This window comes from Eucyclogobius newberryi, unplaced genomic scaffold, assembly GCF_026437365.1.
Source record: "Eucyclogobius newberryi isolate DKJ021-1_F unplaced genomic scaffold, fEucNew1.0.hap1 SCAF_55, whole genome shotgun sequence".
Classification (NCBI taxonomy): domain Eukaryota; kingdom Metazoa; phylum Chordata; class Actinopteri; order Gobiiformes; family Gobiidae; genus Eucyclogobius; species Eucyclogobius newberryi.
This window is the reverse complement of record NW_027316223.1, coordinates 546,133-566,700: the sequence shown is the minus strand read 5'-3', so window position 1 is coordinate 566,700 and position 20,568 is coordinate 546,133. Positions and strand designations below refer to the sequence as shown.

The following is a 20,568-nucleotide window of genomic DNA, read 5'->3' as shown; positions in this document are numbered from 1 at the left end:
CTCCTCTACTTCGGAGAGAGCAGTTGCGGGCACGTTCTGGGCCACGTCACTGCTCTCTCCTCCAATGGCGTCCTCCCTGTCCTCCCCTCTGTCCTCCCCTCTGTCCTCCTCTCTGTCACCCGCACCACACGGACATAAGTGGCGGAACATGCGGCACTCTCTGCACTTCGGGGCCCACTGCGCGACACACTCGCGCGCGTAATGCCCCTGGCTCCCGCAGTTGCGGCACAGAAAGTCAGGGCACTCCCTCAGAATATGGCCAGGCTGGAGACACCCCCTACACACCCGCACCTGCCTGTCGTGTATTACCCTGAAGTACTCGGGGCCCCCCGCGGTGTCAAACCTGACAGAATACGGTAAGGACTGCACCGTGTCCGTGAACCTTACCCGTACAAACCTGGTGCCGTCCGCCATGTTCGTCCCCGGCCACATTCTCCTCCTCACCTCGGAGACCGCAGAGACCCCCCAGGCGTAGAGCTTGGCCAGGATCTCCTCGTCCTCGATATAAGCCGGCAGCCCCATGAAGGACATGACCAGCTCATCAACCGAGATGTCACGGGCGTGAACCCTGACTCCTCCAATGCAGTACCCATCCAGGAGCCGCTCCTTCGCTTTGGTGGTACTGACGGTTACTTCATACTTGTCCTTTGAGATGAGTCTGCACGCTACTATGGAGCCGCACACCTCCTGAGTTGATTTCAAAAAAGCTAGTGGCGTGATTTGTGCTCCCTCCGTTAGTTCCAATACCACAGTGAGTTCTTTCATAAATTTCATCCTTCTTTCTTTGTTCTTTCTATTATTTACTGATTCTTTCAAACTTTGTCTTGCCTTTGTCGTGTCCATTCCAGTGTCCGATGCCGTGTTGTCCGTCCTTTGAGCCATGCTCACAAAAAAACAAAAAATCCACCTCCCAGTAAGTTTACTGGGAGGGGAACAAACAAAAAAACTGAAAAAAGTAAATGAAAATGATCAAAATAACGATTAAAAACTCCAAAAAACTCCCAAACCTCCAGCTCCAGACCATGCAGCACACCACAAATTGCACGCACCTCAAAAAGGCGAAATCTACGAGGTAACATTGGTCACTGAATATCTAGCTGAAACAGGTGGAGTAGCATTTAAGAGGCGCTGTGGCTGTCTAGTAAACAGGACATCCTGGGTTCAAATCCCAGCAGTGCCTTCATGATAGCCTTTCAAGCAAATCAGTTGTTTACATGTACAGAAAAACTTATCACCCGAAAGAGCTCTTTTACATTTTGCAATTAGAGATTGAAAAGTATCCCTGAATAAACAGAGTAAATGCACTCTTTTCACTCCTTGTTTCTCAGTTTGATGGTAAGGATTGATTGATGTAGACTGTTTTCGGATGACTGTTTTGCTTTTGTGAAAAAGGGGAATCAGACAAAAGTTGCAAAGGCATTCAAAGGCTGTGAGTTCGAGACCCACCAGAGTCACTGTTGTAACCCCTGTTATCTACATTGGTAAATAGGAAAGCCTGCTTGTGTTATTAACTGATGAAAGGAACTGCTAAACTTGGTTCAATTACCACAGAATCCCAGTGTGCTATAGGCTGGCCACTGCTTGGTAGGAGTTTCCCGTACGTGAGTGACTGTTCCTTCCTTCCTTCACGCCCCGCTCAACCTCGTCTTCTTCTAAAGAGCTTGGCGCTGTCATCAGAAGCTTTGGTCTTACTCAGCACCTGAGTGGCCCCACAGAGGGCAAATGGCACACTCTGGACCTGCTAATGACAAAGCGGGTTAATATTTCAAATTCCAGTGTGGTAAATGTTACTTTGTCTGATGGTTTCTGTATTTCTCCAGGTGCAATGAGTTTGCAGTGTTCTTTGCAAGACTCATTTCAGAACATTAATAATACCATTATTTGCAGATAACAAGCACGCAGCCAACTAGACAACTGGAGTTAACCCATTTTGCATTTGTGGCTGACAAAACTTTCCAAGAGATCACCACAAGTCTGAGTTCCACTACATGCTGCCTTTATGCATTGCCTACTAGATTTTTAAAGTCTATGGTGAGCAGTCTGTTGGCTCCAATCAATGAAAAAGTCAACATGTTGCTTGGATCTGGAATTTTCCCAAGAGCCTTAAAACTGCAGTCATTAAGCCTCTCTTAAAGAAGAGCAGTCTTGATGCCACAGTGCTAAATAAATACCGGCCCATCTCAAACCTACTACTACTCAGTTGTCCATTCAAGCATGCAAATTATTTACAACGACAGAAAATGCGCTGCTGTTACAAATTGGAATAAGAGATGGAAAAGTATCCCTGCACACACAGATTAACTGCACTCTTTTCACTTTTTGATTCTCAGTTTGTTGGCAAGGAATGACTGATGTAGACCCATTTTGGATGAATACCGTGTTTTGCGTTTGTGGAAATGAGCATCATGGAAGGATGTATGGGCTCTGTGGCGCAATGGATAGCGCATTGGACTTCTAGGCATAATTTGCAAGGGGATTCAAAGGTCGCTAATGGTGAGAGTACATGGTTGTTTTTTACAATGGAAAGTCTGCTCGCTTTACTATCTGATGAAAGGCACTGCTGAACGAGGTTCAATTGCCAAGTGTGCTTGAAAAAGTAAGCAAATACATCGGCATTATGTCAAATAACATTATCTTGCAATTTTTCCTCAACATCCAGATCAACTGCAGTATATTGAGTGCGCAATAAATTGGCGAGAGTCGATTGATTGAGAGACTTCCAGTTTTTTTATAGCTACATTGGTACAGGGGATTTAGCTCAAAGGTAGAACGATTGATGCCCTCGCTCGCCATTAAACACAGTTGATTGGACAGGGGCTGAACTTTCGAAAGTTGCTGGCTCGCTTTTTTCAAGATTGTTTGCACTGTTTGCAATCCTTGTTTCCCATTTTTGTGGCAAGGGATGATTGATGTTAAGACTTGTAGCTTTGGATCACCGTTATCCGTCTAGGGAGCATTCTGCGGTTCAATGGTGTAATGGTTTGCGCACTTTGAATCCAGCAATCCGAGTTCAAATCTCAGTGGAACCTTGAGTGCCCCGAGAGTAGCGTTACTCTTTTGAAAAAGTGCAGAAACATGAAGAATCTTTGGGTAAAATCTGTGCTTACCCCCTGAAAGGAGCCAACCAAAGCATACAAACTAAACAAAGCTGTTAAAATCTGGAGCTGGTTTTCTTATGACCAAGCTTATGATTCAACGCCTGGATTACAAAAGGCGTAAACGTTTCACCGCATTGCAAAAGAAAATCAAATGAAAAGCATTGATGTGTTGAAGGAATCCTTTGACTTGGAGAGACAGGACTTTTATAGGACTTATTATAAGCAAGAAATGAAACAAAGAAATGACCACTATAATCCTCTGACAGTAATCTTTGTTGAAACCAATCAATCAGAACTTGCGAGGGGAATCATTTCTAAATGATCTCAATGCATTGGTAATCTGGACAACGTTCTGCTGAGTATATTCTAAACCAATGGGAACGAGAAGTTAACCTGGTTTTGTCTGACCAAGAGTGTGGAAATGTAGGAACAGCCCTGAGGAAGACCACAAAATCACATGCCTGAAGGGGAAAAATATGTTTTTTTCACCACACCATGTCAAAGTGTCCATTATTCACAAGGAAATGCTAACTGCTGGAGAACCCAGCAGGCAAACCACTATCAGGTGTTTTGGGGCTGTGCTGTTGCTCAAAAATAATGGACTGAAATTCAAAGGGCACTGCAGACTGTTTTTGACTTTTCCATCCCACTCAAATTTAAAACTATGTACTTGGGCCTCAACACTCCTGCCATGGACACAATAAATGGATACCCTTGGAACATACTTTTGGCTGTAGAGAAAAAGGCCATCACAAAGAAATGCTCGACACCAACCACGCCAACGATCAAAGACTTGACTGACATAGTAACAGACATTAGACATTGGATGAATGGAAAACAGTGACATTCAGGCTTAATTTGGATAAGCACTAATTTGATCGACTTTGGACCAAGTAGGACCCCTATTTTCATTTAAATGTGCTTTTGTTTTTATTTTATGTTTAGTGCTATTTATGTTCTTTTTATTTCGATTTTTGCTCCCTGGTCGTGTCCTGTATTGTTTTATGTTTAATCAAAAGAAAAGAAAAAAGGACACACAGAACTAGTTCATTTTCTCGCTACGTTATGCCACACGTTTCGCTCCCTTGCCTAAATTTTTGAAAAAGTAGCCGAAATAGTTGGGAGAGCGTTAGACTGAAGATCTAAAGGTCCCTGGTTCAATCCCGGGTTTCGGCATGTGTACCTGAATGTTAGTCTTTGCTCAAAAATACAATGAATAGGAATGCTGGGTCTATTGGATATTTTGCGAGATCAGGACATAAATGGCATGGAAAGGATCTATAAAACATAAACAGCAAGCTTTCATTGGAACATTGTTAGCATGAACATGTTTGGTAACATGTTTGGTTTCGCTGAATGTTGTACCCAAGACCTTCTGCGTGTAGGGCAGATGTGATGACCACCACACAATGAAACCATGAAGCAGAAGTTTGCCTACTTCAATGCTGCTCTCTTTGATATAGCCCAATGATCAAATGTCATACTTATTTTCAAAACAGGATATCCTGTAGAAAGGTGTGGTTCAACGGTATAGCGGCTAGCGCTCTGAATCCAGAGTTTTTCTTCATTTTTAATTGCAATTAGAGGGTTAAACCTTTTATGGGTATGTCAAGATTCTCGCCTCTGTGGCGCAATCGGCTAGCGCGTTTTACTGGTAGGCGAAAAGTTGGTGGTTCGAGCCCACCCAGGGACGACTGCTCACCTTGCCAGAGCAAGCAAGAAATACAATCCCAGAAGTAGAGTCATACAGCCCACATGGTATAATAATTGCGACTCTACAAGCCGCAATATCTTTTTTTTTTTTTAAAGCGAGCCAGCAACATTCGAAAGTTCAGCCCCTGTCCAATCAACTGTGTTTAATGGAGAGCGAGGGCATCAATCTTTCTACCTTTAAGCTAAATCCCCTGTACCAATGTAGCTATAAAAAAACTGGAAGTTTTTCAATCAATCGACTCTCGCCAATTTATTGCGCACTCAATATACTGCAGTTAATCTGGATATTGAGGAAAAATTGCAAGATAATGTTATTTGACATAATGCCGATGTATTTGCTTACTTTTTCAAGCACACTTGGCAATTGAACCTCGTTCAGCAGTGCCTTTCATCAGATAGTAAAGCGAGCAGACTTTCCATTGTAAAAAACAAATATGTTCTCTCACCATTAGCGACTCATTGCGCCACAGAGCCCATACATCCTTCCATGATGCTCATTTCCACAAACGCAAAACACGGTTTTCATCCAAAATGGGTCCACATAAGTCATTCCTTGCCAACAAACTGAGAATCAAAAAGTGGACTGCTTGCCATTACAACCCTTGAAATCTTGGTCATAAATTTTCTTCTGTTTGAACCGAAAGAAGAAGAATTAAACCCTCTGTAACAATGAGATTGCAACTATTTCACTCAATTCTCATCACCTGTTAAAGTCATCTCTTTATATGTACTCTACATAAATGGAAAGACTTCATCTAGTGTAAGGTTGCCAAAGCATTTACTTTGTACTGATTTTTGGAACGTTATCTTCGAGATAAGGGAGCTCAATGTCAGCATCGCTGAAATGTCCAAGGTGTCAGGGTCAAGGTAAACTCCTACCTAAGCGTAAGCAAATTTGGTCTACAAGTGGAGGAATGGGTTCTAATCCCACTCCTGACAATGGGTTTGTCCTATATTTGACCTCATTGCAAGTGTAGGGGAATGGAGATGGACATTCCACGGCCAGATAACAGAAAATCTCTCTTTGAACATTGGGGGGTTTTCTTTCTCCCTCTCTCCCTCACCGCAGGGAGCCGCTGTGACTTTGGCGATAACAGACCTTCTCCCCCACAGTCTTACAGGAGGACGCCCCGATGAAAACTATGTTTTATGTGATTATGCCATGAATGTTTGTCCGAATCAACTCCGTACACCTCATGTTTCACCTTGTGTTACGTATTTTTCCACTGTTTAAGGTTTTATATTCCCAATGCTTTAACTCGAGTGCCCATCACAGGTGAAAGAAGATGTAAAATGTATCTACCTCAAGGAATAATGTGCACAAACTGCCAAAAGTGTTTAACGTGTCGTCGCAGTAGCGCCCGCCCCTTTCGCTCCCAGCGTGCCCTGCGGCGCTAGGTGACAAAAAGACGCTCCGAGCTTGGAACGCTCTCTTCTCCTCTCTTCTCTTCTTGCTCTCTTCTTCCTTTTTTTTTGTTCAAGCCTTTGTCTATCTCTTTGAAGCCGTCTCCACGGACGAGCCTGTTTACTTTTCCTTTGTCTCAACAAAGCGTCCGCCACGTGGGTCGACAAGACTAGGCCAGCCTCATCGCCCCCCTGAACTCTGAAAACACCTGGAAACACCTGGAACTAAGCTTAAGCGCTAAACCGGACAGAGACTTTCTTTTCTACTTCGCTTCTACTATTTTTGAAGTAATCTACGCCGTTTACGTGGATCAGCGCTACGTTCTCATCTGAGTAAAGGCCGCGTGAGGAGCTAACACGCAGCTAAAGCGTTCTACCGCTAAGGAACTCCCGGACATCGCCACGCGCCACCTCGCGCCACCGCTGCCGCCCCGCGTCACGGACATCGCGGCACGCCACTGCCTTCGCCCGCCACACCGCTCCACGCGCCGCCTCGCGCCACCGCTGCCGCCCCGCGTCACGGATATCGCGGCACGCCACTGCCTTCGCCCGCCACACCGCTCCACGCCGCTGCCTCGCCACGGATCTCGTCCGCGGACAAGGACCAGCCGGACCGAGTTCTACAAAATCGTAAGCCGACTTCAGTGTGCGGTTCTTTTGTGGCGTGATTTGGGTAGAACTCAGCTGTTCCTCCTCCCTTAGCTTCTCACTTTCCCTCTTTTTGATATAGATTAGCATAGACACGTTTGATTATCAAAGGCAAAACCCTGGTTTAACATTATCTGCATGAAATCTGCTGTTAAATCTGATATAACATCACCTGTGATTTACCTGTGCGCATTTCTGCTCCGGTGCCCTTTTTGATTGCCCTTTTGATAAATAAACTACACGAAAGAGTTATTGACTATTGTTTGTTTGATTAGACTATGCGTAAGTCCCTGAATCGTGAAACACCCTTCAGACCTTTTAACGAGCGCGATTAAGGACCGTATCTTAGCTTTTTGGGTTTTACCCTGGTGCCCCGTCTTGTCTCGTTTCTGCTAAGAAATCTTCCTTAATCGTAAACTGAATACCTGTAGTTTGAGACCCTACACAAGGATGTGAATAGCCTGTTGGCTCCTGCTTCACTAAAGGTTCTATATCCATTCAATACACAGCTTTCTTGGATGCACTACTGCTGTTACGGCTCTCGACTGACATCTCAATTGCAATAGACTTTAAAACGAAGCATTAGCTTGATGTGGACTTTTAAAGGACGCAGTAGTTTGATGTGACAACAACCACATCAAACTCCTTTAAAAAGAGACAGCAGTTTGATGTGTTTTTTTACCAAAGTATAGGTACGGTCATTTGTGCTACTGTAATAACGGATCTGATTCTGTATACTCACAGTTCACATAAATAAAGTGTCAGGATGGCCGAGCGGTCTAAGGCGCCAGACTCAAGGTAAACTCCTTCCTCGCCACAGGGGATTCTGGTCGCTGAATGGAGGTGTGGGTTCAAATCCCACTCCTGACAAAAAAAAATATTTCCTTTGGAAAGGAAGCCATTTTTACACCCTAATTTACAAGCACATGTGTGACAATGGATGAAAAATTGTCGTATTGGCTTAAGATTTCAAATGAAGTGTTACTTCCAATGATGAATTGTGATGTGATGGCCAATCTACTACGTAGATGCTGTACTGTCAAAGCATTGAGTACATTCAGAGTGAACTGTATCATATGTCTTATACTGTAATTGTGACCACTCACTGAGAAATTAAAGTGACAGATTAATTTACCAGACTTAGTACTGAAAAATTCTGGGTTTTCATTATGACCTTTTTTGCCTTTTGGGCAGCCAGCCTGGCTAGCTCAGTCGGTAGAGCATGAGACTCTTAATCTCAGGGTCGTGGGTTCGAGCCCCACGTTGGGCGGAGTTGATTTTAAGCTTTATGGACTGCTTGCCATTACAACCCGTGAAATCTTGGTCATAAATTTTCTTCTGTTGGAACCGAAAGAAGAAGAATTAAACCCTCTGTAACAATGAGATTTGAACTATTTCACTCAATTCTCATCACCTGTTAAAGTCATCTCTTTATATGTACTCTACATAAATGGAAAGACTTCATCTAGTGTAAGGTTGCCAAAGCATTTACTTTGTACTGATTTTTGGAACGTTATCTTCGAGATAAGGGAGCTCAATGTCAGCATCGCTGAAATGTCCAAGGTGTCAGGGTCAAGGTAAACTCCTACCTAAGCGTAAGCAAATTTGGTCTACAAGTGGAGGAATGGGTTCTAATCCCACTCCTGACAATGGGTTTGTCCTATATTTGACCTCATTGCAAGTGTAGGGGAATGGAGATGGACATTCCACGGCCAGATAACAGAAAATCTCTCTTTGAACATTGGGGGGTTTTCTTTCTCCCTCTCTCCCTCACCGCAGGGAGCCGCTGTGACTTTGGCGATAACAGACCTTCTCCCCCACAGTCTTACAGGAGGACGCCCCGATGAAAACTATGTTTTATGTGATTATGCCATGAATGTTTGTCCGAATCAACTCCGTACACCTCATGTTTCACCTTGTGTTACGTATTTTTCCACTGTTTAAGGTTTTATATTCCCAATGCTTTAACTCGAGTGCCCATCACAGGTGAAAGAAGATGTAAAATGTATCTACCTCAAGGAATAATGTGCACAAACTGCCAAAAGTGTTTAACGTGTCGTCGCAGTAGCGCCCGCCCCTTTCGCTCCCAGCGTGCCCTGCGGCGCTAGGTGACAAAAAGACGCTCCGAGCTTGGAACGCTCTCTTCTCCTCTCTTCTCTTCTTGCTCTCTTCTTCCTTTTTTTTTGTTCAAGCCTTTGTCTATCTCTTTGAAGCCGTCTCCACGGACGAGCCTGTTTACTTTTCCTTTGTCTCAACAAAGCGTCCGCCACGTGGGTCGACAAGACTAGGCCAGCCTCATCGCCCCCCTGAACTCTGAAAACACCTGGAAACACCTGGAACTAAGCTTAAGCGCTAAACCGGACAGAGACTTTCTTTTCTACTTCGCTTCTACTATTTTTGAAGTAATCTACGCCGTTTACGTGGATCAGCGCTACGTTCTCATCTGAGTAAAGGCCGCGTGAGGAGCTAACACGCAGCTAAAGCGTTCTACCGCTAAGGAACTCCCGGACATCGCCACGCGCCACCTCGCGCCACCGCTGCCGCCCCGCGTCACGGACATCGCGGCACGCCACTGCCTTCGCCCGCCACACCGCTCCACGCGCCGCCTCGCGCCACCGCTGCCGCCCCGCGTCACGGATATCGCGGCACGCCACTGCCTTCGCCCGCCACACCGCTCCACGCCGCTGCCTCGCCACGGATCTCGTCCGCGGACAAGGACCAGCCGGACCGAGTTCTACAAAATCGTAAGCCGACTTCAGTGTGCGGTTCTTTTGTGGCGTGATTTGGGTAGAACTCAGCTGTTCCTCCTCCCTTAGCTTCTCACTTTCCCTCTTTTTGATATAGATTAGCATAGACACGTTTGATTATCAAAGGCAAAACCCTGGTTTAACATTATCTGCATGAAATCTGCTGTTAAATCTGATATAACATCACCTGTGATTTACCTGTGCGCATTTCTGCTCCGGTGCCCTTTTTGATTGCCCTTTTGATAAATAAACTACACGAAAGAGTTATTGACTATTGTTTGTTTGATTAGACTATGCGTAAGTCCCTGAATCGTGAAACACCCTTCAGACCTTTTAACGAGCGCGATTAAGGACCGTATCTTAGCTTTTTGGGTTTTACCCTGGTGCCCCGTCTTGTCTCGTTTCTGCTAAGAAATCTTCCTTAATCGTAAACTGAATACCTGTAGTTTGAGACCCTACACAAGGATGTGAATAGCCTGTTGGCTCCTGCTTCACTAAAGGTTCTATATCCATTCAATACACAGCTTTCTTGGATGCACTACTGCTGTTACGGCTCTCGACTGACATCTCAATTGCAATAGACTTTAAAACGAAGCATTAGCTTGATGTGGACTTTTAAAGGACGCAGTAGTTTGATGTGACAACAACCACATCAAACTCCTTTAAAAAGAGACAGCAGTTTGATGTGTTTTTTTACCAAAGTATAGGTACGGTCATTTGTGCTACTGTAATAACGGATCTGATTCTGTATACTCACAGTTCACATAAATAAAGTGTCAGGATGGCCGAGCGGTCTAAGGCGCCAGACTCAAGGTAAACTCCTTCCTCGCCACAGGGGATTCTGGTCTCTGAATGGAGGTGTGGGTTCAAATCCCACTCCTGACAAAAAAAAAATATTTCCTTTGGAAAGGAAGCCATTTTTACACCCTAATTTACAAGCACATGTGTGACAATGGATGAAAAATTGTCGTATTGGCTTAAGATTTCAAATGAAGTGTTACTTCCAATGATGAATTGTGATGTGATGGCCAATCTACTACGTAGATGCTGTACTGTCAAAGCATTGAGTACATTCAGAGTGAACTGTATCATATGTCTTATACTGTAATTGTGACCACTCACTGAGAAATTAAAGTGACAGATTAATTTACCAGACTTAGTACTGAAAAATTCTGGGTTTTCATTATGACCTTTTTTGCCTTTTGGGCAGCCAGCCTGGCTAGCTCAGTCGGTAGAGCATGAGACTCTTAATCTCAGGGTCGTGGGTTCGAGCCCCACGGTTGGGCGGTGTTGATTTTAAGCTTTATGGACTGCTCGCCATTACAACCCGTGAAATCTTGGTCATAAATTTTCTTCTGTTGGAACCGAAAGAAGAAGAATTAAACCCTCTGTAACAATGAGATTTGAACTATTTCACTCAATTCTCATCACCTGTTAAAGTCATCTCTTTATATGGACTGTACATAATTGGAAAGACTTCATCTAGTGTAAGGTTGCCAAAGCATTTACTTTGTACTGATTTTTGGAACGTTATCTTCGAGATAAGGGAGCTCAATGTCAGCATCGCTGAAATGTCCAAGGTGTCAGGGTCAAGGTAAACTCCTACCTAAGCGTAAGCAAATTTGGTCTACAAGTGGAGGAATGGGTTCTAATCCCACTCCTGACAATGGGTTTGTCCTATATTTGACCTCATTGCAAGTGTAGGGGAATGGAGATGGACATTCCACGGCCAGATAACAGAAAAACTCTCTTTGAACATTGGGGGGTTTTCTTTCTCCCTCTCTCCCTCACCGCAGGGAGCCGCTGTGACTTTGGCGATAACAGACCTTCTCCCCCACAGTCTTACAGGAGGACGCCCTGATGAAAACTATGTTTTATGTGATTATGCCATGAATGTTTGTCCGAATCAACTCCGTACACCTCATGTTTCACCTTGTGTTACGTATTTTTCCACTGTTTAAGGTTTTATATTCCCAATGCTTTAACTCGAGTGCCCATCACAGGTGAAAGAAGATGTAAAATGTATCTACCTCAAGGAATAATGTGCACAAACTGCCAAAAGTGTTTAACGTGTCGTCGCAGTAGCGCCCGCCCCTTTCGCTCCCAGCGTGCCCTGCGGCGCTAGGTGACAAAAAGACGCTCCGAGCTTGGAACGCTCTCTTCTCCTCTCTTCTCTTCTTGCTCTCTTCTTCCTTTTTTTTTGTTCAAGCCTTTGTCTATCTCTTTGAAGCCGTCTCCACGGACGAGCCTGTTTATTTTTCCTTTGTCTCAACAAAGCGTCCGCCACGTGGGTCGACAAGACTAGGCCAGCCTCATCGCCCCCCTGAACTCTGAAAACACCTGGAAACACCTGGAACTAAGCTTAAGCGCTAAACCGGACAGAGACTTTCTTTTCTACTTCGCTTCTACTATTTTTGAAGTAATCTACGCCGTTTACGTGGATCAGCGCTACGTTCTCATCTGAGTAAAGGCCGCGTGAGGAGCTAACACGCAGCTAAAGCGTTCTACCGCTAAGGAACTCCCGGACATCGCCACGCGCCACCTCGCGCCACCGCTGCCGCCCCGCGTCACGGACATCGCGGCACGCCACTGCCTTCGCCCGCCACACCGCTCCACGCGCCGCCTCGCGCCACCGCTGCCGCCCCGCGTCACGGATATCGCGGCACGCCACTGCCTTCGCCCGCCACACCGCTCCACGCCGCTGCCTCGCCACGGATCTCGTCCGCGGACAAGGACCAGCCGGACCGAGTTCTACAAAATCGTAAGCCGACTTCAGTGTGCGGTTCTTTTGTGGCGTGATTTGGGTAGAACTCAGCTGTTCCTCCTCCCTTAGCTTCTCACTTTCCCTCTTTTTGATATAGATTAGCATAGACACGTTTGATTATCAAAGGCAAAACCCTGGTTTAACATTATCTGCATGAAATCTGCTGTTAAATCTGATATAACATCACCTGTGATTTACCTGTGCGCATTTCTGCTCCGGTGCCCTTTTTGATTGCCCTTTTGATAAATAAACTACACGAAAGAGTTATTGACTATTGTTTGGTTGATTAGACTATGCGTAAGTCCCTGAATCGTGAAACACCCTTCAGACCTTTTAACGAGCGCGATTAAGGACCGTATCTTAGCTTTTTGGGTTTTACCCTGGTGCCCCGTCTTGTCTCGTTTCTGCTAAGAAATCTTCCTTAATCGTAAACTGAATACCTGTAGTTTGAGACCCTACACAAGGATGTGAATAGCCTGTTGGCTCCTGCTTCACTAAAGGTTCTATATCCATTCAATACACAGCTTTCTTGGATGCACTACTGCTGTTACGGCTCTCGACTGACATCTCAATTGCAATAGACTTTAAAACGAAGCATTAGCTTGATGTGGACTTTTAAAGGACGCAGTAGTTTGATGTGACAACAACCACATCAAACTCCTTTAAAAAGAGACAGCAGTTTGATGTGTTTTTTTACCAAAGTATAGGTAGGTCATTTGTGCTACTTTAATAACGGATCTGATTCTGTATACTCACAGTTCACATAAATAAAGTGTCAGGATGGCCGAGCGGTCTAAGGCGCCAGACTCAAGGTAAACTCCTTCCTCGCCACAGGGGATTCTGGTCTCTGAATGGAGGCGTGGGTTCAAATCCCACTCCTGACAAAAAAAAAAATATTTCCTTTGGAAAGGAAGCCATTTTTACACCCTAATTTACAAGTACATATGTGTGACAATGGATGAAAAATTGTCGTATTGGCTTAAGATTTCAAATGAAGTGTTACTTCCAATGATGAATTGTGATGTGATGGCCAATCTACTACGTAGATGCTGTACTGTCAAAGCATTGAGTACATTCAGAGTGAACTGTATCATATGTCTTATACTGTAATTGTGACCACTCACTGAGAAATTAAAGTGACAGATTAATTTACCAGACTTAGTACTGAAAAATTCTGGGTTTTCATTATGACCTTTTTTTGCCTTTTGGGCAGCCAGCCTGGCTAGCTCAGTCGGTAGAGCATGCGACTCTTAATCTCAGGGTCGTGGGTTCGAGCCTCACGTTGGGCGGAGTTAATTTTAAGCTTTATGGACTGCTCGCCATTACAACCCGTGAAATCTTGGTCATAAATTTTCTTCTGTTGGAACCGAAAGAAGAAGAATTAAACCCTCTGTAACAATGAGATTTGAACTATTTCACTCAATTCTCATCACCTGTTAAAGTCATCTCTTTATATGGACTGTACATAATTGGAAAGACTTCATCTAGTGTAAGGTTGCCAAAGCATTTACTTTGTACTGATTTTTGGAACGTTATCTTCGAGATAAGGGAGCTCAATGTCAGCATCGCTGAAATGTCCAAGGTGTCAGGGTCAAGGTAAACTCCTACCTAAGCGTAAGCAAATTTGGTCTACAAGTGGAGGAATGGGTTCTAATCCCACTCCTGACAATGGGTTTGTCCTATATTTGACCTCATTGCAAGTGTAGGGGAATGGAGATGGACATTCCACGGCCAGATAACAGAAAATCTCTCTTTGAACATTGGGGGGGTTTCTTTCTCCCTCTCTCCCTCACCGCAGGGAGCCGCTGTGACTTTGGCGATAACAGACCTTCTCCCCCACAGTCTTACAGGAGGACGCCCCGATGAAAACTATGTTTTATGTGATTATGCCATGAATGTTTGTCCGAATCAACTCCGTACACCTCATGTTTCACCTTGTGTTACGTATTTTTCCACTGTTTAAGGTTTTATATTCCCAATGCTTTAACTCGAGTGCCCATCACAGGTGAAAGAAGATGTAAAATGTATCTACCTCAAGGAATAATGTGCACAAACTGCCAAAAGTGTTTAACGTGTCGTCGCAGTAGCGCCCGCCCCTTTCGCTCCCAGCGTGCCCTGCGGCGCTAGGTGACAAAAAGACCCTCCGAGCTTGGAACGCTCTCTTCTCCTCTCTTCTCTTCTTGCTCTCTTCTTCCTTTTTTTTTGTTCAAGCCTTTGTCTATCTCTTTGAAGCCGTCTCCACGGACGAGCCTGTTTACTTTTCCTTTGTCTCAACAAAGCGTCCGCCACGTGGGTCGACAAGACTAGGCCAGCCTCATCGCCCCCCTGAACTCTGAAAACACCTGGAAACACCTGGAACTAAGCTTAAGCGCTAAACCTGACAGAGACTTTCTTTTCTACTTCGCTTCTACTATTTTTGAAGTAATCTACGCCGTTTACGTGGATCAGCGCTACGTTCTCATCTGAGTAAAGGCCGCGTGAGGAGCTAACACGCAGCTAAAGCGTTCTACCGCTAAGGAACTCCCGGACATCGCCACGCGCCACCTCGCGCCACCGCTGCCGCCCCGCGTCACGGACATCGCGGCACGCCACTGCCTTCGCCCGCCACACCGCTCCTCGCGCCGCCTCGCGCCACCGCTGCCGCCCCGCATCACGGATATCGCGGCACGCCACTGCCTTCGCCCGCCACACCGCTCCACGCCGCTGCCTCGCCACGGATCTCGTCCGCGGACAAGGACCAGCCGGACCGAGTTCTACAAAATCGTAAGCCGACTTCAGTGTGCGGTTCTTTTGTGGCGTGATTTGGGTAGAACTCAGCTGTTCCTCCTCCCTTAGCTTCTCACTTTCCCTCTTTTTGATATAGATTAGCATAGACACGTTTGATTATCAAAGGCAAAACCCTGGTTTAACATTATCTGCATGAATTCTGCCTTTAAATCTGATATAACATCACCTGTGATTTACCTGTGCGCATTTCTGCTCCGGTGCCCTTTTTGATTGCCCTTTTGATAAATAAACTACACGAAAGAGTTATTGACTATTGTTTGTTTGATTAGACTATGCGTAAGTCCCTGAATCGTGAAACACCCTTCAAACCTTTTAACGAGCGTGATTAAGGACCGTATCTTAGCTTTTTGGGTTTTACCCTGGTGCCCCGTCTTGTCTCGTTTCTGCTAAGAAATCTTCCTTAATCGTAAACTGAATACCTGTAGTTTGAGACCCTACACAAGGATGTGAATAGCCTGTTGGCTCCTGCTTCACTAAAGGTTCTATATCCATTCAATACACAGCTTTCTTGGATGCACTACTGCTGTTACGGCTCTCGACTGACATCTCAATTGCAATAGACTTTAAAAAAAAGCATTAGCTTGATGTGGACTTTTAAAGGACGCAGTAGTTTGATGTAACAACAACCACATCAAACTCCTTTAAAAAGAGACAGCAGTTTGATGTGTTTTTTTACCAAAGTATAGGTACGGTCATTTGTGCTACTGTAATAACGGATCTGATTCTGTATACTCACAGTTCACACAAACTAACCCTTTAAGCGCCAAAGTCGCAGAAATGCGACTTTACCGTACAAGGAAATTTATGAAATAATAGTAGAAAATGAATAACTTCAGTCATTGGTCGGTTCGGTGCAACTTCCTCTTATTAGCCAGGTATGATCCAGGGCAGATCCGGTAAGGAAAAAAGTGGCTGGAGGAAGTACACGTGGCATGCAATTTACAGCAGATTCTGACTCTGAAGGGTATTATCTCCCCGAGAGTGACGATGGATTTCCAAGTGGAGATGAAGGGACTTCGAAACAACGGACAGGTGCAAAGGACAGACGGAGGCAAGGAACCAGTGGAACCAGTGGCTGTAGTAAAACTTGCCCGGTGGATGAGAGCTGGGACATGCTGAGAGAGGTCGAGGTATTTGAGGCATGGATCAAACCTTTTGAAGACCCAGTTGGCTACACAGGAGAGATGGATCTGACGGATGCTAATCCATTTGATATTCTGTCACTCTTTCTGACCGATCAGTTTTGGACTTTCATTACTGATGAGACAAATAGATATGCACATCCGTGTATGGCACCTATGATTCTGAAGCCACATTCAAGATTTCTTGAGTGGTATGATGTATCAGTCACCGAAATGAAAGCTTTCTTCGCTTTGCATCTCTCCATGGGCCTTGTTGAGAAACCTGAAATCGAGGATTACTGGGGAACATTTTGGCTTACACAAACGCCTGGATTTGGAAATGTAATGTCAAGAAACAGATTTGAAATCATTCTTTCGTTCTTTCATTTTGTCAACAATAATGATTATGTGAGAACAGGCGAGCCCGGGCACGATAAACTGTTCAAAGTCCGCCCAATAATAGATTTGATTATTCCCAAATTTGCAGCAGTTTACAGTCCAATCAAGGAGCTTTCTTTAGATGAAATGACAATAGCTTTCAAGGGGAGATCTTCACTAAAATGTTACTCTCCGAATAAACCTGACAAATATGGCTATAGAGTGTATGCCCTGAGTGAAAGCTGTTCAGGGTATGTTTTGCGCTGGTCAATGCACACTGGACAGTACAAAAATAATGCAAGCAACATCAGTGCAACACACGCAGTTGTCCGTGAGTTGGTTTCTCCCTTTACGGGCAAAGGACACGAGATTTACATGGACAGTTACTATACCTCGCCTGTAATTGCAAATGAATTAGCAGATTTGGAAACTGGACTGTGTGGGACGGTAAGGATTACCAGGTTGGGGATGCCAAAATGCCTTGGTAAAAGTGTCTTACAGCTGAAAAAAGGAGATGACCCAGTTTTTTGCAGAAAGGGAAAACTCCTGGCTTGTGCTTGGCACAATACTAAACGTCTCACCATGTTGTCCACAGTCCATGGAAATGATTGTGTTCAGAGGAGGATCCGATCCAAGACAGATGACACTGGCTTCCGTGACATCAAAAGACCTGTATGTGTCGACCAGTACAACGCCTACATGGGTGGAGTGGACACTGCTGACCAGAGGATGAAGACATACCTCTTTCCACACAGGTCCCGGAAATGGTATCATCGCATATTCAATGCCATTATAAGCATAAGTATTGTCAACTCACACATCATATACACCAAATCCACTCCAGGCCCACACAAACCTTTAAAGGTTTACATTCAGAACATTATTGATGCATTACTGGCTGATCACTCCAAAAAACAAGAAAGGCGCTCAAGACCGGAGGGTGAAATGCCACAGAGACTCACAGAGCGTCATTGGCTTTGTCAAGCAGAGGGACGTCCAGACTGCGCCGTGTGCTCTGACCGCTCTCGTACCAAAGGCAGGCGGCAAACAAAGTACAGGTGCCGTCAGTGTGGCGTTGGCCTCTGTGCGGTTCCATGCAACGAGAGATACCATACGCTAAAAAACTTTAAATGCTGTCATTTGGATATGTAAAAGTGCAGGGTACCTTGACCCTGGATGGACATCTTTTCTGTGATGGCTCTCTCCTTTCTTCACTGCTTTCTCCACAACCTGCCTGGCACCAATGATGGATGTATAAGTTGGAAAAATAAAAAAAATGAAAAAAATACATAATAAATACCGTGTTTGTCATCATTTGGTCAGAACTTGTAATCAGGGCCCGAGTTTGAAGATGTGAGCAAAAGGGGTGAAAATGGGTTAAAATGTGAAAAAACACCAAAATGAGCAAAATGAAATAATCCCCCATCATCAGTGCACAGTTTGCCCCCAGAAAAGCACTCCCCTGGGGCCTGGAGGTGATCTGACCACCAGAATATAGTACCATATACCCCTGCTGGACTTAGAAAAAAAACCGAGCTTCCAGCCAATAGTACACTATACCCGAGGGACTCTGTCGTTTTTCGGCAATAGTACACTATACCCGAGGGACTCTGTCGTTTTTCGGCAATAGTACACTATACCCGAGGGACTCTGTCGTTTTTCGGCAATAGTACACTATACCCGAGGGACTCTGTCGTTTTTCGGCAATAGTACACTATACCCATCGACTCTGTCGTTTTTCCGGGCCGTAGTACGAAGTTGTGAGCAAAAGGGGTGAAAATGGGTTAAAATGTGAAAAAACACCAAAATGAGCAAAATGAAATAATCCCCCATCATCAGTGCACTGTTTGACCCCAGAAAAGCACTCCCCTGGGGCCTGGAGGTGATCTGACCATCATAGTATAGTACACTATGCCCCTGAGGGACTTAGAGTAAAAACCGAAATAGTACACTATACTCGAAAAATTTCAAAGTGTGGTTAAGAGTACCAAGGGCACGGGCTTCCATGTCAGAGTACCAAGGGCACGGGCTTCCAGGCGGCTGCCCCTAAGGGGTTTAGCCCGCGAGGGGGTGCTTAAGGGTGGGTCCCCGGGTTCGGAGGGAGAGCCTGGTCCCCGGTGGTCATCCCCGGAGTCCCGGAGCCCAGGACCCGGGGAAGAGTGTGCCCGGGTCGGGGCTGAGTCTGGTGGAGTGGGGGGGTGGCCCTGGAGGTGCTCCAGGGGCTCCAGGGGTTCCAGGGGGTGCTCAGTGGGGGCCATGCCCAGCCAGAGTTGCCCTTCCCCGGGGTGAGTCTGGAGGAGTGGGGGGTGGCTCTGGAGGTGCTCCGGGGGTTCCAGGGGGTGCTCGGCGGAGGCCATGCCCAGCCAGAGTGGCCCTTCCCCGGGCAGAGTCTGGGGAGAGTGGGGGGTGGCTCTGGAGGTGCTCCCGGGGCTCCAGGGGTTCCAGGGGGTGCTCAGTGGAGGCCATGCCCAGCCAGAGTGTCCCTTCCCCGGGGTGAGTCTGGGGAGAGTGGGGGGTGGCTCTGGGGGTGCTCCGGGGGCTCCAGGGGGTGCTCGGCGGAGGCCATGCCCAGCCAGAGTGTCCCTTCCCCGCGGTGAGTCTGGAGGAGTGGGGGGTGGCTCTGGAGGTGCTCCGGGGGCTCCAGGGGGTGCTTGGTGGAGACCATGCCCAGCCAGAGTGGCCCTTCCCCGGGGTCAGTCTGGGGAGAGTGGGGGGTGGCTCTGGAGGAGCTCCAGGGGTTCCAGGGGGTGCTCGGCGGAGGCCATGCACAGCCAGAGTGGCCCTTCCCCGGGCATAGTCTGGGGAGAGTGGGGGGTGGCTCTGGAGGTGCTCCGGGGGCTCCAGGGGGTGCTCAGTGGAGGCCATGCCCAGCCAGAGTGGCCCTTCCCCGGGGTGAGTCTGGAGGAGTGGGGGGTGGCTTTGGAGGGGCTCCAGGGGTTCCAGGGGGTGCTCGGCGGAGGCCATGCCCAGCCAGAGTGGCCCTTCCCCGGGCATAGTCTGGGGAGAGTGGGGGGTGGCTCTGGAGGTGCTCCGGGGGCTCCAGGGGGTGCTCAGTGGAGGCCATGCCCAGCCAGAGTGGCCCTTCCCCGGGCATAGTCTGGGGAGAGTGGGGGGTGGCTCTGGAGGTGCTCCGGGGGCTCCAGGGGGTGCTCAGTGGAGGCCATGCCCAGCCAGAGTTGCCCTTCCCCGGGCAGAGTCTGGAGGAGTGGGGGGTGGCTCTGGAGGTGCTCCGGGGGCTCCAGGGGTTCCAGGGGGTGCTCAGTGGGGGCCATGCCCAGCCAGAGTGGCCCTTCCCCGGGCAAAGTCTGGAGGAGTGGGGGGTGGCTCTGGAGGGGATCCAGGGGGTGCTCGGCGGAGGCCATGCCCAGCCAGAGTGGCCCTTCCCCGGGCATAGTCTGGGGAGAGTGAAGGGGGTGGCTCTGGAGGTGCTCCGGGGGCTCCAGGGGGTGCTCAGTGGAGGCCATGCCCAGCCAGAGTGGCCCTTCCCCGGGGTGAGTCTGGAGGAGTGGGGGGTGGCTCTGGAGGAGCTCCAGGGGTTCCAGGGGGTGCTCGGCGGAGGCCATGCCCAGCCAGAGTGGCCCTTCCCCGGGCATAGTCTGGGGAGAGTGGGGGGTGGCTCTGGAGGTGCTCCGGGGGCTCCAGGGGGTGCTCAGAGGAGGCCATGCCCAGCCAGAGTGGCCCTTCCCCGGGCATAGTCTGGGGAGAGTGGGGGGTGGCTTTGGAGGTGCTCCGGGGGCTCCAGGGGGTGCTCAGTGGAGGCCATGCCCAGCCAGAGTGTCCCTTCCCCGGGCAGAGTCTGGAGGAGTGGGGGGTAGCTGTGGAGGTGCTCCGGGGGCTCCAGGGGGTGCTCGGCGGAGGCCATGCCCAGCCAGATTGGCCCTTACCCGGGCATAGTCTGGGGAGAGTGG

At 47.3% G+C, this 20,568-nt stretch overlaps 6 non-coding genes across 6 annotated transcripts; all 6 read left to right on the top strand.

Moving 5' to 3' along the window:
• Positions 1-7,623: 7,623 nt before the first annotated feature.
• Positions 7,624-7,733, top strand: trnal-caa (transfer RNA leucine (anticodon CAA)). Its single transcript has 2 exons — positions 7,624-7,661; positions 7,688-7,733. It is a non-coding gene; the product is annotated as a tRNA-Leu (tRNA).
• Positions 7,734-8,060: 327 nt separating this feature from the next.
• Positions 8,061-8,133, top strand: trnak-cuu (transfer RNA lysine (anticodon CUU)). Its single transcript has one exon. It is a non-coding gene; the product is annotated as a tRNA-Lys (tRNA).
• A 2,252-nt stretch (positions 8,134-10,385) lies between these two features.
• Positions 10,386-10,495, top strand: trnal-caa (transfer RNA leucine (anticodon CAA)). The gene is made up of 2 exons: positions 10,386-10,423; positions 10,450-10,495. It is a non-coding gene; the product is annotated as a tRNA-Leu (tRNA).
• A 328-nt stretch (positions 10,496-10,823) lies between these two features.
• Positions 10,824-10,897, top strand: trnak-cuu (transfer RNA lysine (anticodon CUU)). The gene has a single exon. It is a non-coding gene; the product is annotated as a tRNA-Lys (tRNA).
• A 2,251-nt stretch (positions 10,898-13,148) lies between these two features.
• On the top strand, positions 13,149-13,258 carry trnal-caa (transfer RNA leucine (anticodon CAA)). The gene is made up of 2 exons: positions 13,149-13,186; positions 13,213-13,258. It is a non-coding gene; the product is annotated as a tRNA-Leu (tRNA).
• Positions 13,259-13,590: 332 nt separating this feature from the next.
• trnak-cuu (transfer RNA lysine (anticodon CUU)) lies at positions 13,591-13,663 on the top strand. The gene has a single exon. It is a non-coding gene; the product is annotated as a tRNA-Lys (tRNA).
• Positions 13,664-20,568: the final 6,905 nt, after the last annotated feature.